The sequence below is a fragment of the Narcine bancroftii genome, chromosome 4, assembly GCF_036971445.1.
Source record: "Narcine bancroftii isolate sNarBan1 chromosome 4, sNarBan1.hap1, whole genome shotgun sequence".
In the NCBI taxonomy this organism is placed as follows: domain Eukaryota; kingdom Metazoa; phylum Chordata; class Chondrichthyes; order Torpediniformes; family Narcinidae; genus Narcine; species Narcine bancroftii.
The window spans coordinates 236,603,556-236,625,879 of NC_091472.1; the positions used below are offsets into that span (position 1 = coordinate 236,603,556).

Below are 22,324 nucleotides of genomic sequence, written 5' to 3' on the forward strand. Positions count from 1 at the left end.
CTTTCATTCTAAAATTAAAGTGACATTTATTTCCAATGCATTTCAATCAGGTCATTTTTTTTTTTAAACATCAAATTAGAAACCGGTTTACAACTGTCCAACCGTATTTGTTTTCCTTGTTTCTTATTTGTACCCCAGAATAATCTTGCAGGAATAAACACTCTCACTATAAACATCCTCCCTTCTGTAATTTCCACTAACAGAATCAAGTCTCTGCTATTGACCCAGGGCTCTTCCTATGCCTATATTAGCCTGCTATGGATGCATGGCTTCAATTATCTTCAGCTAATCAGAGAGATGGGTTGAAGGGTATGAGGGGGTGGGGGTAGGGGTGGGCAGCTCAGCTCCTGCCAGCATACCTCAGAGGCCCAATATCTGAACTGCTCTTTTAGTCTGAGGCGGTTGGTGGCTGCCAATTCTTTTTTAAACTGATTTGAAAACCCTTCAAAGTCAGATTAATATAGGAAATACAAATTTAAACAACAAAAATGAAATATAGTGAAACACAGAAATAATTTAAGCAATTAACTGTATTCTACCCACAGGCAGATCTGCAGGAGTTACATCTGCAGGAAGTTTTTTTATCGTTGACTCATTGGTAAGTCGAGAAATTAACTGGATGGTCAGATGCACTGATATCAGACTGCTAGCATATCCAGGATGTAACCATCAGTTAGCTCCATTTGCTCTGCTGGATTCCTTTAAAAACTGGATTTACATGGGCATTTCATTGAGAACCATGGATGCAAATTCATATTCAAATCTCATTCTCAACTGCTCTTAATCTCAGCCATAGATATTGATTTTAAATCCAATAAATTATTATAAATACATGCTGTTAATCCACCATGATATTAAAAAAAAATTGATTGAGGATATTAGTATTTTGGGGAAATCCAAAAAGTTGGATTGAACGAAGTGTCTAATTTGTAAATAGCTGAAAAATTGTCTATTAGAAAGATTAAATTAGCTGATAATTATTCAAAGAGGCAAAATTTAATGTAGTCTTTTGAAGATGGGCTTTATTTATAATGCGTTTTTTCCCCTTACCATAGACAAATAGAAATAACTGAATCCAACAAACTAAACAAAAGATTTGAATAAAAATTGATAATGCTTGTAAAAGATACAGAAATTTAGGTAAAATATTCATTTTAATCAAATTAATACGTCCCATCATTGTAATAGATAAGAGTGACTATCCCGATAAAAGTAATTTGACTTTGTCCAATAATATTAAGATATTCTCTTTCAATAATTTCTTATGACTTCTAGTGATTGTAATTCCTAAATATTGGAAATGGTCATTCACTATTTTATAGTCTTTTTATGGTCTTTTATATAGTCATGGAGAAAAATCCAATAAATTACTAATGGGAAAGTTAAAAGGAATTTCTGCCAAAAAAACAATAAAATTCACAAGAGATGGTAAAATGACAACAGATTATTCTAAAGTAAATGAAACCTTTAGAAAATTTTATTCTGTAACAAGAAGTAGTGTTCTGTGTTGTCTATTGGCCTATGTGTTGTGTGGTTTTTATGTTAAAAAGTGACAGTTTGCCTTGGGGAGTCAAGGTGAAAGTGGACTGCTGAGAGTGGGAGGTGGACTGAGCATGTGCAGAAAAAGAAAAAATGTCTAGACTTGGACAATAAATCACCATTAGGTGGTGCTATGGAGTGGAAGAAGGCCCAGAGCATGAATCATGGTCTGGAGGACAGTTTAGAATGTTGGGATTTCAAAAAGAATGAACATTCCGAAGGCATCCAGAAGGATCCGGACCAAGTCAGTTGTTCCTCTCTCTGCAAGCAACAAATGACAACTTCAAATTTTGTGCACTCTCTCTCTCAAAGATCTTTTGGCTTCAGTTTACCAAACAAACTGAATTTTGTTTCTGATCTTTGCTTCGGTTGAGATCGAAGTTTTGTGAGTCTTGTGTGTTTTGTGTTTAAGTTTTTCTGTGGGCTGGTTGGAAATATAACTTAGACTTTAATTACATATTTTATATTTAGGCTGGGGAATTTATTAGTTTTACACTGCTATAGAGATTTGCATAGTAACCAGTGGGCATTGTTATAAAAAGGGGAGGGGGTTTGAATTAAAGTTTGAAGGTGAATTTTTGTTAATAAAGTAATTGTTCATCTTTACCCCTGTGTGATATGCTCTTTGTGGTTGCTGGTTTGATCTAGTATCTTTATATTTGCTATATAAAGCACACTGTTTGACCCATTAAAGAACTCCCCTCTGTTGTAGACCAGCCTGATTACAGCTGCTCTCAATTAACTCTTTTCCTGAGGAGTCACGTGATGGAGTAGTGGCCGGTAGGAGAATATCAGCCCTCTACAGAAAAGGAAAAAGTGAAGAAAAAGCAAAGCCCCAGACACACAAATCACAACAAATAAGAAATAAAGGTGTGGAGAAAATGGCACCCAAGAAAGAAAAGTCAAAAACAATAGGAAGAAGAAAGAAAGACGCCGGAAGAAAAAAAATGAAGGCATTACCTGCATGAAAAAGCAGGGACCCACCGTGGAAAGAGGAGCCCACTCCCCGAGGTTAGTTGAGACCCCGCAGGGTCGCAACCCACCGACTGCAGGATTGCAAAAATGGCTCACGGAGCCAAAAAGGAGTGTGCAACTGTGCATGCGCGAGGAATTGCGCATGCACGATGCGCAAGACGAGGAGAATACAGACGGGAGGGGGGACCAGCTGTGGAGTGAAACTCCACAGCATGAACAGCTGAGAGAGGCCCGACAGCAGGGCCCCCAGCCGGAAGATAAAGAAAGCAACGGGAACAGGAGGAATGAGAAAGAAAAAAAGGAAACTAGAGACACAACAGATAACCAGCCCAGAAGAAGAGGACCAACATCAAGAAACCATGGAAAAAAAAATCCAACGAACTGAGACAAGCAGCTCAACAAGTTTCAGAAGAGACACAGATACAAGGAAGAGAAATAGAAGACACAAACCCAAGAGCAGACACAGAAGAAGAAGCAGAAGAAGACGACCAAGCTCTGCACAGAGGAATAGGAGGTAAAATGAATGGACAGTACATAGATTAAAAAAAATTCAAGAACAAATGAAAGCATTAAAAGAATGGCTGACACTAGAATTTAATGAAATGAAAAATGAATAGTACAGAAGAAAAAGTGAGTAGAATAGAGCTTGTTATAACAGATGTAGGGAAAAGATTAGAAAATGTGGAAGAACGTGTAATGGTGGTAGAAATGGAAGTGAACAACAAAAATAAAATTGGAAGAAAGTGACAAAAAAAGTTAAAGAAACACAGGAGTTGTTAGCTCAGAAGATTGATATAATGGAAAACTATAGTAGGCGAAACAATATAAAGATAATGAGCCTCAAGGAAGATGAAGAAGGCAAAGACATGAAAGAATTTATAAAAGAATGGATCCCAAAAGTCCTGGGAATCCCAGAAATGCAGGAAGGAATGGAAATAGAAAGGGCACACAGAATATTAGCCCTGAAACCACAGTCACAACAAAAACCAAGATCCCTTTTAGTAAAATTCCTGAGATACATGACAAGAGAAAATATATTGGAGAAGGCAATGAATAAAATTAGAGAAGACAAAAAACCACTGGAATACAAAGGTCAAAAAAAAAATTTCTACCCAGACATAAGTTTTGAGCTCCTAAAGGAAGGAGTTTAACTCAGCAAAATCAATCCTATGGAAGAAAAGCTATAAATTTATGTTAAGATATCCAGCAGTGCTTAAAATAGTTATCCCGGTGCAGCAAAACAGGGGGCAAGCGAGGGGGCAAGCGAGGGGGCAAGCGAGGGGGCAAGCGAGGGGGCAAGCGAGGGGGCAAGCGAGGGGGCAAGCGAGGGGGCAAGCGAGGGGGCAAGCGAGGGGGCAAGCGAGGGGGCAAGCGAGGGGGCAAGCGAGGGGGCAAGCGAGGGGGCAAGCGAGGGGGCAAGCGAGGGGGCAAGCGAGGGGGCAAGCGAGGGGGCAAGCGAGGGGGCAAGCGAGGGGGCAAGCGAGGGGGCAAGCGAGGGGGCAAGCGAGGGGGCAAGCGAGGGGGCAAGCGAGGGGGCAAGCGAGGGGGCAAGCGAGGGGGCAAGCGAGGGGGCAAGCGAGGGGGCAAGCGAGGGGGCAAGCGAGGGGGCAAGCGAGGGGGCAAGCGAGGGGGCAAGCGAGGGGGCAAGCGAGGGGGCAAGCGAGGGGGCAAGCGAGGGGGCAAGCGAGGGGGCAAGCGAGGGGGCAAGCGAGGGGGCAAGCGAGGGGGCAAGCGAGGGGGCAAGCGAGGGGGCAAGCGAGGGGGCAAGCGAGGGGGCAAGCGAGGGGGCAAGCGAGGGGGCAAGCGAGGGGGCAAGCGAGGGGGCAAGCGAGGGGGCAAGCGAGGGGGCAAGCGAGGGGGCAAGCGAGGGGGCAAGCGAGGGGGCAAGCGAGGGGGCAAGCGAGGGGGCAAGCGAGGGGGCAAGCGAGGGGGCAAGCGAGGGGGCAAGCGAGGGGGCAAGCGAGGGGGCAAGCGAGGGGGCAAGCGAGGGGGCAAGCGAGGGGGCAAGCGAGGGGGCAAGCGAGGGGGCAAGCGAGGGGGCAAGCGAGGGGGCAAGCGAGGGGGCAAGCGAGGGGGCAAGCGAGGGGGCAAGCGAGGGGGCAAGCGAGGGGGCAAGCGAGGGGGCAAGCGAGGGGGCAAGCGAGGGGGCAAGCGAGGGGGCAAGCGAGGGGGCAAGCGAGGGGGCAAGCGAGGGGGCAAGCGAGGGGGCAAGCGAGGGGGCAAGCGAGGGGGCAAGCGAGGGGGCAAGCGAGGGGGCAAGCGAGGGGGCAAGCGAGGGGGCAAGCGAGGGGGCAAGCGAGGGGGCAAGCGAGGGGGCAAGCGAGGGGGCAAGCGAGGGGGCAAGCGAGGGGGCAAGCGAGGGGGCAAGCGAGGGGGCAAGCGAGGGGGCAAGCGAGGGGGCAAGCGAGGGGGCAAGCGAGGGGGCAAGCGAGGGGGCAAGCGAGGGGGCAAGCGAGGGGGCAAGCGAGGGGGCAAGCGAGGGGGCAAGCGAGGGGGCAAGCGAGGGGGCAAGCGAGGGGGCAAGCGAGGGGGCAAGCGAGGGGGCAAGCGAGGGGGCAAGCGAGGGGGCAAGCGAGGGGGCAAGCGAGGGGGCAAGCGAGGGGGCAAGCGAGGGGGCAAGCGAGGGGGCAAGCGAGGGGGCAAGCGAGGGGGCAAGCGAGGGGGCAAGCGAGGGGGCAAGCGAGGGGGCAAGCGAGGGGGCAAGCGAGGGGGCAAGCGAGGGGGCAAGCGAGGGGGCAAGCGAGGGGGCAAGCGAGGGGGCAAGCGAGGGGGCAAGCGAGGGGGCAAGCGAGGGGGCAAGCGAGGGGGCAAGCGAGGGGGCAAGCGAGGGGGCAAGCGAGGGGGCAAGCGAGGGGGCAAGCGAGGGGGCAAGCGAGGGGGCAAGCGAGGGGGCAAGCGAGGGGGCAAGCGAGGGGGCAAGCGAGGGGGCAAGCGAGGGGGCAAGCGAGGGGGCAAGCGAGGGGGCAAGCGAGGGGGCAAGCGAGGGGGCAAGCGAGGGGGCAAGCGAGGGGGCAAGCGAGGGGGCAAGCGAGGGGGCAAGCGAGGGGGCAAGCGAGGGGGCAAGCGAGGGGGCAAGCGAGGGGGCAAGCGAGGGGGCAAGCGAGGGGGCAAGCGAGGGGGCAAGCGAGGGGGCAAGCGAGGGGGCAAGCGAGGGGGCAAGCGAGGGGGCAAGCGAGGGGGCAAGCGAGGGGGCAAGCGAGGGGGCAAGCGAGGGGGCAAGCGAGGGGGCAAGCGAGGGGGCAAGCGAGGGGGCAAGCGAGGGGGCAAGCGAGGGGGCAAGCGAGGGGGCAAGCGAGGGGGCAAGCGAGGGGGCAAGCGAGGGGGCAAGCGAGGGGGCAAGCGAGGGGGCAAGCGAGGGGGCAAGCGAGGGGGCAAGCGAGGGGGCAAGCGAGGGGGCAAGCGAGGGGGCAAGCGAGGGGGCAAGCGAGGGGGCAAGCGAGGGGGCAAGCGAGGGGGCAAGCGAGGGGGCAAGCGAGGGGGCAAGCGAGGGGGCAAGCGAGGGGGCAAGCGAGGGGGCAAGCGAGGGGGCAAGCGAGGGGGCAAGCGAGGGGGCAAGCGAGGGGGCAAGCGAGGGGGCAAGCGAGGGGGCAAGCGAGGGGGCAAGCGAGGGGGCAAGCGAGGGGGCAAGCGAGGGGGCAAGCGAGGGGGCAAGCGAGGGGGCAAGCGAGGGGGCAAGCGAGGGGGCAAGCGAGGGGGCAAGCGAGGGGGCAAGCGAGGGGGCAAGCGAGATATTATAGGGGCAAGTAACATGAAGTTCAGACTGTTGCCCACCACTAACTCCCCACCCCAATTCCACTCTGATATGTCTGCCTGTGGCTTCATGCACTGTTACAAGGCCCTACATCATCTTGAGGAACACCATCATCTTCTGTCTGGGTATGCTGCCCTCTTCAGACTCCAATACAAAATTATACAACTCAAGATGACTCACATTTTCTCTTGGCCATCATTTTTGCTCAATTCCTCCAAGTACATTCTAGCCTGCTGGGCACAGCCTACAGGTCCGCCATGCACTACACATTTCACAGATTAAAGAGCTTTGCGTGCTCCTTACTGACACTCATATTTCTAAATTTACCATCTCCAGTATACATTTCCTTTGTTTTAACATTACCACCCAACTTCTTTACTACTGAAAGCCAACTTATATTTTCTCTTTCCCAGTTCTAACAGAGGATCTCAAACCTAAAACAAACTGTTTCTCCTTCCACAGATTCTGCACAACCCTCTTGGGAGTTTCCACCATTTTCAGTTTTCATTTTTGTATTTGGGGGAAAAAAAAAACAACTAATTTTGAATTTGTAATACTGCGCTGACAATCAGACCCCATTGTTTATCGTGAACAAAGAACCAGGAGGAATTCTGCTGATCAGACAGCATCCACAGAGATGCTGTCTAGCTCCCCACCCACTTCTCCTATCAAGGGGCTATGCCCTCCTTTCATCACTTCCCAGCTTCTTTCTCTTCTACCTTCCCACCTGTTTGTCCATATTCCTCTTCCTTCTTCAACCCCTTCCCCTACCTTTTGATTCAGTCATCTGCCTGATTTTCAGCAGTACTGAAGAAGGGCTTAGGCGCGAAATGTCGACTGCCTTCTGTATTCTGTGGATGCTACATGATCTGCTGAGATTTTCCAGCACTTTTACGTACTGCAAATGTACTCATATTGGTTTTCAATTGTTAATATCTCAAATATATAATGCTTTAATGCAGACTGTCATTTTATCTCCCATCATTTATTATTCTCAAAGATGTTTATCTTTGTGCTTCAACAGCTATTTCATGAGCTATTGTCCAACCTTCAATGACAAGTTTACAATCTTTTAGATTTTTTACTCTTTGCAGTTACTATACCAACATAACACAGAATCACCACATTCATCACATTTAAAAGGTGTTTAAAAGCTGAACAGGCAGTTCCTCCCGCACCCCATTATAAATGTTGAAGCGTTGCCAGATATCATGTGTTATCTTTCAACTTTTGCCAAAAGTAGATCATTAATGAAAGTTGACTCTGTTCCACCAGAGCATGCAAAAATATGATACCTTGTTCATTTTATACAACATCTCTAATCGTTTTTAAGGCATCTCTTGGGATATCGTTGAATGTAGTTCTTTCTCAGTTACATTAATCTCACTGGCTTAAATCATGGGTGGTCTCCCATAGAAACTCAATGCACAAATTTTCAGTTTCTTTTTGTGGTTCAGGTTGATCAAAAGTACTTTGTCAAATAGCACCTCAAAATTTAAAGAAGAAATCTGATCAATTTTTAAACGCAGAAAATTGAAATTAGGCTCTCTTTGCACAAGGTTGGGCCTCCTATATGAGTTTTAGTAAAACTGCATACCTTTATGCCAAACCTAACTTGTATGCAAAATTTCAGATTTTCAGGTTGTTTAATTTCTTTTAAAAAGATGGCAGCATTGCTGAGCTGATGTAACATCAACACTGCCACTGGTGTGGAGCCAGGAAAGCAGAGAGACAGCATTGTTCTGAAGGGTTCAACCGCCCGGTACTAATACCAACTGCTCCGTACTCTTGTTAAATAGCCTGTTATAGGAGCCAACGGAATGTTTAAACCAAAATCTTGCAACCACAGGTCTGTGCTCAGCAGCAGGAATAAGGGGTTCCAGGGAGCAGGGCACCAGAAATGGGTACAACATCCCTGTTTAGAAGGAAAAGCAGACGAGACTATCCTACAGGATGGCAGCCATGGTAGTGGACTAGCAAGGAGGTCAGCAGCTAAGGCAACAATACAGGCTGTGGGCAACTTGCAGTCGAGAATCCCACACATGGTGTGGGCTGCTGGAGACTGGCTCATGGTAATCAGATATTGGAGCCAGGATTTGAGAGGTTGCTGAGGGCAAGAAGGGGTTTTCAAAGGGCCTCTGGCACTGAAGGCTCCCTGATCATGTGGGAGGTTTGGATCCGGAGCTTGGCCGCTGATGAATCGAAAAAGAGTCTGTGTGGCTTCAAAGCTGCTGCACTGGAGGACAATCCACAGACACTCAGTGACTCTGAAGGGAACCAAACATTTTACACAGTTACAACATGACTTCTTGATGATCAAGATTCTATTGTCATATAATGCACAGAATGTTAGAATACAAAATTTGTCAACTTTTGCCTGCCCTAAAGCCACACAAAAGGTACCACTGGCATAATTCAGTGCTCCCAACAAGAAGCAAAGGAGTCCCTTCAGAGACATTAAGTGTCCATGGATTCATTTCCTGTGCTCCCGCAGCCTCTGCAGCTACATAGCCTCCTGTCCAATCCACTAGTTGAACCCAATCTAGCAGATCTCCATGAATTCCTTACTCTTCATTTTCTGGATCAGTCTACTAAGAGGGACCTTGTTAAATGCAACATTAAAGTCCATAAAGGCACTACCTCATCAATCAATGTGTTGTTTCCTCAATAAAATTCCATCAAGCTTGTAAGGGATGACTTCCTCAACATTAGTAGTTTTCAAACTGCCACTTAAACTCCTATTCCATCTTATGTAATCCCTATGCCATAAGTGTTCTGTGATCAGTAAGGGATTACTTAAGGTGGTAGGTGAGTGGAAAGGTTTGAAAACCACTGTTTTAATCATACCAAATTGACTCGTTATGTCCATGATTTCATAACTCCAAAGGAGTTTCTGGATCACTGGGACCTTTTTTGGGGGAGATGTGACCTGTACAGTAAGGACGGGTTACACTTAAATCCCAGGGGGACCAGAATCCTGGCAGAGGTATTTGCTAGGGCTACTCAGGATCCTTTAAACTAGAATGGTTGGGGGGAGGGAACAAAATAGTACAGAGCAGTAAGGAGAAGGTTAGAATGCAAACAAAGAAAGTTTGTAGTAAGTATTTGAATATGGATGGGCAGGTGATAGAGAAGGGAAATGCTCTGGAAGAAGATGAAGGGCAATTGGCAGAAAAAGTAAATAATGTTGTTCTTAAAGATGAGGGAAAACAGGGATTAAAAATTGGGAAATCCCTGAAATTCATATATTTTAATGCCAGGAGTATTGTAAAAAAGGTGGATGAGCTGAAGGTGTGGATTGATACTTGGAAGTATGATGTGGTAGCGATTAGTGAGACATGGTTGCAGGAGGGATGTGATTGGCAACTGAATATCCCTGGGTTTCGTTGTTTTAGGTGTGATAGAGTCGGAGGAGCAAGAGGAGGTGGGGTTGCATTGCTTGTCAGGGAAAATATTACAGCGGTGCCTAGGAAGGATAGATTAGAGGGCACATCCACGGAGGCTATTTGGGTGGAACTGAGGAGTAGGAAAGGAGAGGTTACACTTGTAGGGGTGTATTATAGACCACCCGGAGGGGACCGAGACCTAGAGGAGCAAATCTGTAGGGAGATAGTAGATATTTGTGATAAGCACAGGGTTGTAATTATGGGAGATTTTAATTTTCCACATATAGATTGGGAAACACATTCTGTGAAAGGACTGGATGGGTTAGAGTTTGTGAAATGTGTGCAAGATAGTTTTTTACAACAATATGTAGAGGTGCCGACCAGAGAAGGAGCAGTGTTAGATCTACTGTTGGCAAATGGGATGGGTCAAGTGACGGAGGTTAGTGTTGGCAAGCACTTCGGGTCCAGTGATCATAATGCCATCAGCTTCAATGTCATTATGGAAAGAGAGAAATCAGGGCCAAGGATTGAGGTTTTTGATTGGGGAAAAGCTAGATTTGAGGAGATGCGAAAGGACTTGCAGGGTGTGCATTGGGACAATTTGTTTTATGGGCAGGATGTAGTAGAGAGATGGAAGTCTTTTAAAGATCAGATTTTGAGAGTGCAAAAGCTTTATGTTCCTGTTAGGTTAAAAGGAGGGGCAAAAGGTTTGAGAGAGCCGTGGTTTTCAAGGAATATTGGAAACTTGGTTCGAAGAAAAAGGGAGGCGTACATTAGATATAAGAAGCATGGAGTTAAGGAGATATTTGAAAGATACATTGAATGTAAGAGGAATCTTAAGAGAGGAATTAGGAAAGCTAAAAGAAGGTACGAGAAAACTATGGCAAGCAGGGTGAAAACTAATCCAAAAGAGTTCTACAAATATGTTAATGGTAAGAGGAAAGCTAGAGACAAAAATGGTCCCTTAGAAAATCAGAGCGGAAAACTGTGTGTGGAGCCTAGAGAAATGGGGGAGATATTGAACAGTTTCTTTTTTTAGGTATTCACTAAGGAGAAGGATATTGGGAAATGTGAGATAAAAAAAGCAAATTGGGTAAATATGGGGAATATAGAGATTACAAAAGGTGTAGTTTTAAGGCTTTTGAAGAATATAAAGGTGGATAAGTCTCCGGGACCAGACGGGATCTTCCCCAGGACATTGAGAGAAGTGAAGGAGGAAATAGCAGAGGCTCTGGCGGTAATTTTCCAAATGTCATTAGATATGGGGATAGTGCCGGAGGATTGGCGCATTGCGCATGTGGTTCCGTTATTTAAAAAGGGTTCAAGGAGGAAGCCTGGCAACTATCGGCCTGTAAGTTTGACGTCTGTGGTAGGTAAATTAATGGAGAAAATTCTTAGAGATAGTACTTATAAACATCTGGATAACAGGGTCTGATCAGGAGCACTCAACATGGATTTGTGGGAGGAAGGTCATGTTTGACCAATCTAATTGAATTTTTTGAAGAGGTGACTAGGAATGTGGATGAGGGTAGCGCAGTGGATGTTGTCTATATGGACTTCAGTAAGGCCTTCGATAAGGTACCACATGGAAGGTTAGTTAGGAAGGTGCAGTCTTTATGTATAAATTTTAAGATAGTCAAATGGATTGAACATTGGCTGAAAGGGAGAGGCCAGAGAGTGGTAGTGGATAATTGTCTGTCAGGTTGGAGGCCGGTGACCAGTGGTGTGCCTCAAGGATCTGTATTGGGCCCATTGTTGTTCGTTATATACATTAATGATCTAGATGATGGGGTGGTGAATTGGATTAGTAAATATGCAGACGATACTAAGATAGGTGGAATAGTGGATAATGAAGAAGGTTTTCAAGGATTGCAGAGGGATTTGGGCTGCTTAGAAAAATGGGCTGAAAAATGGCAGATGGAATTTAATGCTGATAAGTGTGAGGTGCTTCATTTTGGTAAGAAGAATCAGAATAGGACATACGTGGTAAATGGGAGAGCATTGAGGAATACAGAAGAGCAGAAAGATTTAGGAGTAACGGTACATCGTTCCCTGAAGGTAGAAACTCACGTGAATAGGGTGGTGAAGAAGGCTTTTAGTATGCTGGCCTTTATCAATCATTGCATGGAATATAGGAGTTGGGAGGTGATGTTGAGATTGTATAAGACGTTGGTGCGGCCTAATTTGGAGTTCTGGTCGCCTAATTATAGGAAGGATATAAACAGAGTGGAGAGAGTGCAGAGAAGGTTTACCAGAATGTTGCCTGGGTTTAAGCATCTGGAGTATGGGGAGAGATTGGACAGATTGGGTCTTTATTCTTTGGAGCGTAGAAGGTTGAGAGGGGATTTGATAGAAGTATTTAAGATTATGAAAGGGATAGACAGAATGGATGTGGATAGACTATTTCTGTTAAGAGGAGGAAAGTTTAAAACAAGAGGACATGAGTTAAGAATTAAGGGGCAGAGGTTTAGAGGTAACATGAGGGGGAACTTCTTTACTCAGAGAGTGGTAGCCGTGTGGAATGATCTTCCGGGAGAAATAGTGGCGGCGGAGTCAATTGTATTATTTAAGAAAAGGTTGGACAGGTATATGGATGAGAAGAAGATGGAGGGTTATGGGCATTGTGCAGGGAGGTGGGACTAGAAAGGGGTGTTTGGTTCGGTGCGGACTAGAAGGGCCTAATGGCCTGTTTCCGTGCTGTAATTGTCATGTTATGTTATGTTATGAAATGGGCCAATGACAACTTTTCTCAAGCAAAATATTTCAGTAACAATGGGGTCCACAGCAGTGATTCTCAACCTTCCCTTCCCACTCAAATACCACCTTAAGCAATCCCTTAATCACAGAACACTTATGGCATAGGGATTGCTTAAGGTGGAATGTGAGTTTAGGGGGTTGTTTTAAAACCACTGCTCTACACAAAGCCATGCTGACTATCCCCACAATGTCATTGCCCTTCCAAATTCAAGCACATCCTCTCACAATAATTTCTGTAATGATAAAAACTCACTGGCCTATAGATTTGTTGGAATGTCACTATTAGATCACAGAGCACAGAAACAGGCCCATTGGTCCTACCCACCAACTTGCCAAGCTGAGCTAGTTGATTTGCCTGCATTTGGCGCATATCCCACAAATCTTTCCTGAACAAATGTTTTATAAAATGTTCTAATTGATTCTGCTTCTACCACTTCCTTTAGTAGCTTGGTTTGCATATCCACCACTCTGTGTGAAAATATTGCATGTCAGGTTTTATTTAAATTTTTCTTCTCACCTTGGCCATTCATTTTATCTATGATCACCAGGATTTTGTATTCCTCGATAAATGTTACCTCTCAGTCTCTAATGCTCCAGTGGAAATAAAGTCCAGTCTCTCCAATACCTAAAGATCTGCAGACCCAGTAATATCCTCCTGGATCTTTACTGCACCCTTTCCACCATAACGACATTCTTCTTCTTGTATGGTTGTAACATGATGTCCCAACTCTTGTACTCAATACACCGATTCATCAAGAACCTTCAGTACCAAGGTCATGCCCTTTTCTCATGGCTATCAGAGAGGAGGTACAAGAGACTTAAGACAGCCACTGAACATTACACCAACAGCCCCTTCCTCTCCACCATCTGATTTATGAGTGGACAATGAACTTCTAGACACCATTTTACTTTTTATACTTTTGCACTACTTAATTATTTTTTAAAATCTGTATTTAGGCAATTGTAATTTTATGGCAATTTTGCACCTTGCTCTATTTGTGGTTTTGTGGCAGCAGTATGGTTTATAGTCTACATTATTCTGCAGCTGCAGAACAACAAGTTTCATGACACACGTTGACAGCTATGAACCTGATCCCAATTCTAAAGTCAAGCTTGCCAAATGCCTTCGTCACCACCTGTCTACCTTGCTCACCACTTTCATGGAAATATGCACAAGTTTCCCCACCTCTCGGTTCTACAACATTTTCCATTCACTGTGAGACTTACCCTGGTCTCAACAATCAAAGTGCAACAAAGTTAAATTCCATCTGCCATTGCTTGGCCCCACTCTCTAGCTCATCAGGATCTTCTTGTAATTTCAGGTGGCTTTATTCATTGTCCATCATACCACAAATTTTGATGTCATCCACAAGTTTCCTAAACGTGACAACTACATCTTCATCCAAAATGTTTATATCAATGATAGTGGACCCAGCAACAATTGTTGTAGTGCATCACAGTTAACAGACCTCCAATCTGAAAATAAACCTCCACTACTATCCTCTGACTCCTAACACCAAACTAATTTTGTATCCAATTGGCTAGCTCACCCTGGATCCCATGTGATCTAACCTTCCGAACCAGCCCTTCATCTGGAATTTGTCAAAGGTCTTGGTAGACCATGTAGGGTGTCGTTCACCAAGTTGATGATCTTCCAACAACTCTGGATGTCTGTTTCGGCATGTGTCCCCATGTACAGCCTGTAACTTAGAGAGTCCTTTCGCATGCTGCTGCTGCTGGGGATGAACCAATGACTAGGGCCCTTACATCCTTCTCCACACTATCTTAGCAAATTTGCGTTCTGCAGAGGTGGGCGACTATCTCCACTCCACTACAGTATCTCAGAGACATCTGGCATTGCGAATGATATTTCTATCGTACAAGAAAGATTTAACCAGGAGGGCTCCTCTCACCACCACCCAGGCCAAGTTCTGGACTCAGAACATCTTGGAGGATAAAGAACCTCCTGATGTTCTCCTTGATCACTTACCACCAGTTCACCAGGATGTCAAAGAAGGGTTTCACAGTTTTGCAAACTGTCTGCTCCTTCTTTAGTTCCTTTAGGTTCTCTAGGGTCAGCACATTCAGCTTTCACCTTCCACTCCCTGCATTCTGGTTCTCCTGTAGGTGATAGCGGATGCAAAAGAGGCAGTGGTCAGAGAAGAACACTGGTGTGACATTGGTGGTTCTCACCAAGATGACCTTCGAAGCTAAGGCAGTCTGTCCGAGACCAGATTGAGCTGTCCAATCTTGCCCAGGTGGGTTGCGGTTGTGCTCCAACTGCAAGGTTGCTGAAAATGAAGGTGCTGCATAACTGTGAGTCTTTAACTGTCTCTATCAGAAGACTGGGGAAGCTGTCCAGTCTACTGTCGACATCATATCATCCAGCCACATCAATGTTGAAATTGAAGTCACCAGCCAGAACAACTGGCTGGGACAACTGGAAGACTGCCATGCTCTCATTTTTGGGCAAGTGTAAGCATCAATCAACCGGAGTAGGGTGTTAATTACGTTAGATCCACAAGTATGGCCATGTCAACAAGCTTCCTGAGAGGGCAAAGAATCCATAACATTGTCAAGGTGGCAGTGAAGGGCATGAATGAAGGGAACCTTTTCTCTTGGGACCTTTGTGAAGATGTTCATACACTGCTGGAAATTTGAAGTGAAGCACAACTACTGCCTTCAAGATGTCACAGATATCAGCCAGTTTGATATGACCTTCAAAGCCTCGGCAAGATGGCAAAAGAAGTTCCAGGATTTTCAGGAGAAGGGGATTTTGCTCCCATTTAATGTAGAAAGAACAGGTGATAACTGTGCACATATTCAATCCACATGTGCCAGTCATGGACATGCTTGCCTTTCTGGGCTATTATGTCAAGGGAACAATGATCAGTGTGAATGTGAAAGACTCATTTGGAATCAAGTCCAGCAAGAGACAAGTGAAGGTGAAGATGAAAATGGATAACAAAGGAACCATCTTCCACCCCCACCCCCTTGGTGTTTGCCTCTGAAGGAAGCCTTGGGTATTTTGTCTATGCTGGACAGCCCAGGGTGTGCTGGAACTGCAACAGACCAGGGCACGTGGGGGCAAGAATTGAAAGTCAGCTGCAAAGAACTGAAAGCAGGAAGGCCACCAGACCAAGGATTGTGGAAGGAGTAAGTGCTGAAACTTGCATGAGGAAGCAGGCCATCTGGACAAAGTCTGCCCAAAATGCATATGCAACAGCAGGGGAAACAGCTAATATGCAGCAAAATCAACACCCCCCTCAACCTTTGCTGCAACAGAGATCCTGGTAGAGATACAAACTAGTGGGGATGGGGGTGGGGGCGGTGGCGGCGAGAAGGCAGGTGTGGAGGGGTGGGTGGCGAGAGAGAGCCCAAGCACATCCACCTCCAATCCTCAAACCCTAACCATGCCTTGGGCCCCACTTGAAGAGACAGAGTTGATGGATGAGGGAACTGCAGAAGGAAAGTGGCAGTAAAGAAACAAAAGCATAAAAAGAACAATAGAAAAAATTGGCAACCAATACCACAAAAAAGTGGGAAGCAAAGGATCAAGGCTCAAACAGAAGCTAGAAACCTCTCGGTGTCAAAGGATAAAGCCAGCATGAGAGTCTGATGAAAGTTGAAGCAGTGCCAAGATGGACGGGGTAAGAAAGAAGAACAACGACTCTGGGAATGTCCAATCGAGGGATGGAAAGTACCTACTGATTCCTTGATCCAAGAGAGAAGGATCAATGCTAAGGCTGTTGCAATGCCCCACATGCCCCCTCCCCCTCCTCAGACCAGATTGGAGAGAAGGAGAATACAAGTCAGCCAGGAGATGGAGATGCAGGAGCACAGAGAAGCAACACACCAAACTGAGAATTCACTATTGGTGCGATTCTTTAAGGACAGGCTCCTCCCAAGACTCCACCCCTCCTCCCGCATATCCCAATATAAACCCTGGACCCCCACCAAAATTCCAGTTCAATCCACAGACCATGTGTGCCATTCTTATAGAATAGTGTATTGTATTCTCTCTGGTCTTGAGTGCTCTCTATCGTGTTATAATTTTATTCAATAAAGAACAGGATGGAAGCGCAGTTGAATCCCACGATGCTCCTCATCGACCCTCTGACCCTGGAGGCCCCGGAAGAGTTCGCGTATTGGCTAGAATGCTTCCAAATGTACCTGTCAGCTACGCAAGAGGTCTACTCAACGGATGAGCTCAAGAGGTCAGTGCTCCACTCTCGCATCAGGTCTAAAGGATTCCCGATCATCAGGGACTGTATGACTTATGCAGAGTCTGTTGAGAAGCTAAAGGCCCGCTACATGAGGCCCAAAAACATTGTCCTAGTGAGGAATCAACTCTCACAACGGAAGCAGTGACCTGGTGAGTCCATTGAGGACTATGTCCTCATCCTACGAGCACTCGCGAGGAACTGCTGATAAAAGGATGAGAATGGAAGGATGAGGAGATCCAGGTTGATGAGCAGATCTAGGATGCTCTGGCTGCTGGGGTTGCCAGAGAAAGGCAGCACAGTGCTGCCTGACAACGTTCTACTGGCCAAGACACTGGAGATGGCCTAACTGGGGGCTGACAATTTGGAAGGCGGCAGCACCCCTCATGAAAGCCTGGTCCCAGAGCAAAGCCACACGCTACATCGGCTCTGATGGTGGTGACCTCGGGCACCAAGGGATGTTTCTTCTGCGGTCGGTATCAGCATTCAAGAAGTTGATGTGCAGCTAAAGATTCCACCTGCTCTGGTTGTGGTAAGAAGGGGCACTGGGTGAAAGACTGCAGGGCGAGGGGGAGCGCTGAGAGGTCCAACACGTGTACAACCCCTGACGGGCCAACTGAGGCGAGGCCGAAACCCACACCCCCGGCCTTCTGGTGCCAGTGTTGTACACCATGGCCTTCCTGCAGGGCCGCACAGTGAGAGCAACGACACAGGGAAAACTGGCGTTTCAAAACCAGTGCCACCTTCATCTGATGAGGAGGGAGCACGGCCATCTTGCTGCACCACGTGGTCTCCGCCATCTTGACAGATGTGGAAAATATGAGAGAAAAGACAAGGAAATATATCAACGCTTCAAAAGAGCTGGTTGTGTTCCAAAAGTAAATGCAAGCATTAGCTGGAGATATTATAATTAGAAACAGTAAACAGCTAGCAAACAAAAGAGATTGAGAAAAAAATAGACATTCTTAGTAACTAAGGGATTAATGAACGCGTGCAGAGGCACGCCATGTCATGCAAAGGAAACTCTGAAGCCCACAAGACAAAGTAGAAGCATGAAAAGAATTCTGGAACAACCTGTGTTGATCTGAAAGTAGAAATTAAGATTGCTCAACCAGAACATTTGAATTCAATCACTGGAAAAACACAATAATCTATTGTTAAGGAATCTGGAATAGACCATTGGAAACACTTGTGTGATTTGGCAGAGGTAACTTGGTTTTATGAAATAAGTTTTTATTAAACAATTCTGACAGAAGGTGCAGCTCATTTTAAGCAGGAGAAAATGAGTAGATAGAACAGAGCATACAATATTACATCTCTGAAACAGGGCTCATGTTTGGGACAATCATAATGCAAATTTAAGATGATCCCATCTGCAATCTGGTCGATCCCCCTCAATCCCCTGCCCGTTTTTGCCACGATCCTTGCCAATGCATTCCAGGCACCTACATCAATCTGTGTAAAAAATACGTGTACCTCTCCTTTGAACTTTTCTCTTTTTACTTAAATCCATATCCTGATATTTAGCATTTCAACAAAGGGGAGAAAAAAAAAACTATCTCTGTCTCTCATAATTTGATATACTTCAAAATAAAACCCTCAGCCTCAACACTATTGAGAAAACAATCTAAGTTTGTCAACCTTTTCGAATAGCAAGTACTTTCGAAGCCAGGCAAAGTCTTGATGAACTTCTTCAGCACCCTTTTTAAAGCTTCTGCATCCTCGCTACTGACAACATCCACTGCTCCATCCTCATTAATTGTCTTTGTCCCTCCATGCAAACTCAAATTTTACAAGGCCTCCCTCACACAAAGCTGTACTGCCTTTCAATAATGAGCCAATGCTTTTCCATACACAAAAAAATTCTATTCCTGAAAATCTTCTCCAATAATTTCCATTCCACTCTGAGGCTCACTGGTCTACAATTTCCTGGTTTGTCCATATTGTTTTTCTGAAACAAAGGTACTGGCTATTCTCTAGTCCTCTGTGTCCTTACCTGTGGCTAAAGATCTCCATGAACATCCCAGCAATCTCCTCTCTTGCCTCCTCACTAGTCTGATATATAGCATACTTTTGAACAGAGGGACTTGGAAGTGCTTGCAAATTAATTGCAAATGGTTGATCTGCAGGTATGACAAGTTTTCAAGAAGGCCAATGGAATATTGGCCTTCATTGCAGGACAAACTTAATTTAAGAGATGGGAGATTCTGCTGAAATAGTCCAGGGAACTGGTGAGGCTGAACCTGGAGTACTGCATGCAGTTCTGGTCTCCTGACTTGAGAAATAAAATACAGTTTTAAAAAATTCCCATTATCTGGAATTCAAGCAACTGGCACAAAAAAATCATGGAAATTTATGAAAGTTTAAAATTAGTGCCCCCCAGTGGTTAGTTCACCAATCCATGCAACAATCTTAAGCAACCAGAAAATTCACTCATCAGGCATCTACCAATCCTCAGAGATGTCAGATACCAGGGTTTGTTTTACTGTCCTGCAGAGGATATTCACCAGGTTGATTCCATAGATGAGGCAGGTAGCCTATGAGGTGTGATTAGACAGTTGCCTGGAACTGCACTTACTGGCATGAGGGGGAGGGGGAGGGAATCTCAACACAAAATTATGAAAGGGATAGACAAGATGGAAGCAGTAAAGTTGCTTCCACTGGAAGGTTAGATGAGAACTTGGGGACATAGCCTCAAGATTCAGCAAAATAGATTTAGGATGGAGATGAGGAGGAGCTACTTTTCCCAGAGAGGATAGAGTCTGTTGAATTCTCTACCCAAGGAGGCTGCCTAAACATTAAGATCCATTAAACCAATGGTTCCCAACCTTTTACTTTCCACTCACATACCACTTTAAGTATTCCCTATGCCATGTGTTCTGTGATTAGTAGGTGATTGCTTAAGGTGGCATGTGAGTAAGAAGGGAAGGTTGAGAATCACTGCTCTAGACCTAATTATTACAGAAATATTTTGCTTGAGAAAAATTGTCATTGGCCCATTTCCTTTGGAGTTATGAAACTGTGCACATAACAAATCAATTTGGAATGATTAAAACAGTGGTTTTCAAACTTTTTCTTTCCACCCACATACCACCTTAACCAATCCCTTATTAATCACAGAACACTTATGGCATGGGGAATACTTAAAATGGTATGTGAGTGGAAATTAAAAAGTTGGGAACCACTGCATTAAACAGATTCATGGCAAAAAGGCAGGTACATGGAGCGGAGTCCAAAGCGATATCAGCTGTGATCTTACCAAATGACAAAGTAGGCTTGATGGGCTAGATGGCCTCCTCCTACTTCTTGCGCATCAAGCCCTGGAAACTTATCCTTAATGTTCTTCAACATCTTTCTTTGTATCACTATTGCCTAGACACTGGAACATCAGCATACTCCTCTCTGATCTTACTGTCACTGATATCCTTCTTGGTGAATACAAATGAGAAGTACTACATTAAGTATCTCGCCCACTTCCTCTTCCCCAGGCATAAATTCTCTCCTTTGTACTTGTGTTGTCTTTCTCCCAAGCTACCCTCATATTCTTAAAGCATGTTTAAAATGCCTTGAGATTCTCTTCAATCCAACTCACCAAGGTCATTTAATAGTTCCTTTTAGCCCTCCTAATTCTTTGTTATTCCCTGCTTCCATTCTATTCCTCAAAGATTTGCCCAATTTCAGGTTCCTGAACCTTCCATATGCTTCTTTTTTCTTTTTCTTGATCAAATTTATGAGCTCTTGAAGTGAAACACAAAAGTCTGCAGACAGTGTGATTGAAGTAAAAACAATGCTGGAGTAACTCAACAGGTCAACAGTTAGCAAAGATGGAGATCCATAACCTTGATGAAGGGCTCAAATCCAAAACTTTGGTTATGGATCTCTATCTTTGCTATACAAAATACACTGTTTCACCAACTGAGTTCCTCCAGCATTGTGTTTTTACATGATCTCTTAACTTCCTAGATTCAGAACCTCACTGTGATGGTCTATCTTCCTGGGAGAAACAAGTTAGCCCTGAATTCCGATCACCAGGCCATTAAATAATTCCCTCCAATGTGAACCTACCAATAAAAGCCATGACCAATCCTCTCTACCTGGCTCCTGCCCAATACTGTTAAAAGTACCCTTTTTTTTTCCAATATAGCACCACCCCCCCCCCCCCCAAGATCCAGTCTTATCCTTTCCCAAGTGTTCTCCTGCTCAAAACTCTGATCTCCTGGTCTGGCTCATTTCCTAATGCAAGATCCAGTATGGCCTGTTTTTTACTTTTTAATACACAAAATGTTATTTAAAAAATCGTATTGGTTTAAAAAGTAGAAAACTTATGAATAGAAGGGTGATTACTCATCAAATTCCAGAGATGTCACATCTGGTGCCTTGGTTATGAACATTCTGGATTCATGACTAAGATACATTAATAAAGAAATGTTTTTAAGTCTAGTATCAGCACAAAACTAGGATGGCAAGCAAACTAAAAAAAAATCAAATAATCTATAACAGTATGCAGACAGATTGAGTAGAGCGAGTCAAATAGTTGTAGTACATGTATTTGAGATTATTAACTTTAAAAAAGGCAAATATTTTTATATGGTAAAAATATTTAAAATAGTTCTTGAGTTAATTGTGAGCCTTTGCACTTGAACACAGTAAATAAAAGATAAGTGAATAACTGGAAAACAAGTGGTATGTTGGCTGTTACTGGATTTGGAAGAGAGGTGCAGTTCTTGCTGCAATTCTACAGGGGTTTGGTTAGGTAACGTGAGGCAATATATGTTATCCATAACTGTGCTGGAGAAACTGAGCAGGTCATGCAGCATCCTTAGGAAGTAAAGGGTAACCAATGTTTCAGGCCAGGGCCCAACATCAGGTAAAGGACATATGCCACAGTAACATATGCAGTTTTGGCACATCTTCTTTCTTTGGCTTCGCGGACGAAGATTTATGGAGGGGTATGTCCACGTCTGCTGCAGGCTCGTTGGTGACTGACAAGTCTGATGCGGGTCAGGCAGGCACGGTTGCAAGGGAAAATTGGTTGGTTGAGGTTGGGTGTTGGGTTTTTCCTCCTTTGTCTTTTGTCAGTGAGGTGGGCTCTGCGGTCTTCTTCAAAGAAGGTTGCTGCCCGCTGAACTGTAAGGCGCCAAGATGCACGGTTGGAGGCAATATCAGCCCACTGACGATGGTCAATGTGGCAGGCACCAAGAGATTTCTTTAAGCAGTCCTTGTACCTCTTCTTTGGTGCACCTCTGTCACGGTGGCCAGTGGAGAGCTCGCCATAGAACACGATCTTGGGAAGGCGATGGTCCTCCATTCTGGAGATGTGACCCACCCAGCACAGTTGGGTCTTCAGCAGCGTGGATTCGATGCTTGCGGATTCTGCCAGCTCGAGTACTTCGATGTTGGTGATGAAGTCATTCCAATGGCATATACAAGTAAGGAAATAGCAATGAGGTGGGGTGTCACCAAAATTTTTACCAGATTGACTTTCTTTTCCAGTTAAATCTCTCCAGTTAAGTCTGGTCTCACCAACATCTTGTACAGTTGTGCCAAAATGTTCCTGCAATCCCATATTTAAGACACACACTTCAGACCTAATGTTGGTACACATCCAAAAACATTGGTGTGGATGTGATGTGTCAAAAAGTCCATTTCCATACAGTACAACTCTATGACTAAATGAAAATTGTATCTACTGA

At 45.3% G+C, this 22,324-nt stretch overlaps 1 protein-coding gene across 3 annotated transcripts in view; it reads right to left on the reverse strand.

Annotated features, from left to right (window-relative positions):
- The window catches only part of LOC138761738 (dynein regulatory complex protein 11-like), a 320,096-nt gene that overhangs the window by 292,415 nt on the left and 5,357 nt on the right, over positions 1 to 22,324 (reverse strand). The window lies entirely within an intron of this gene.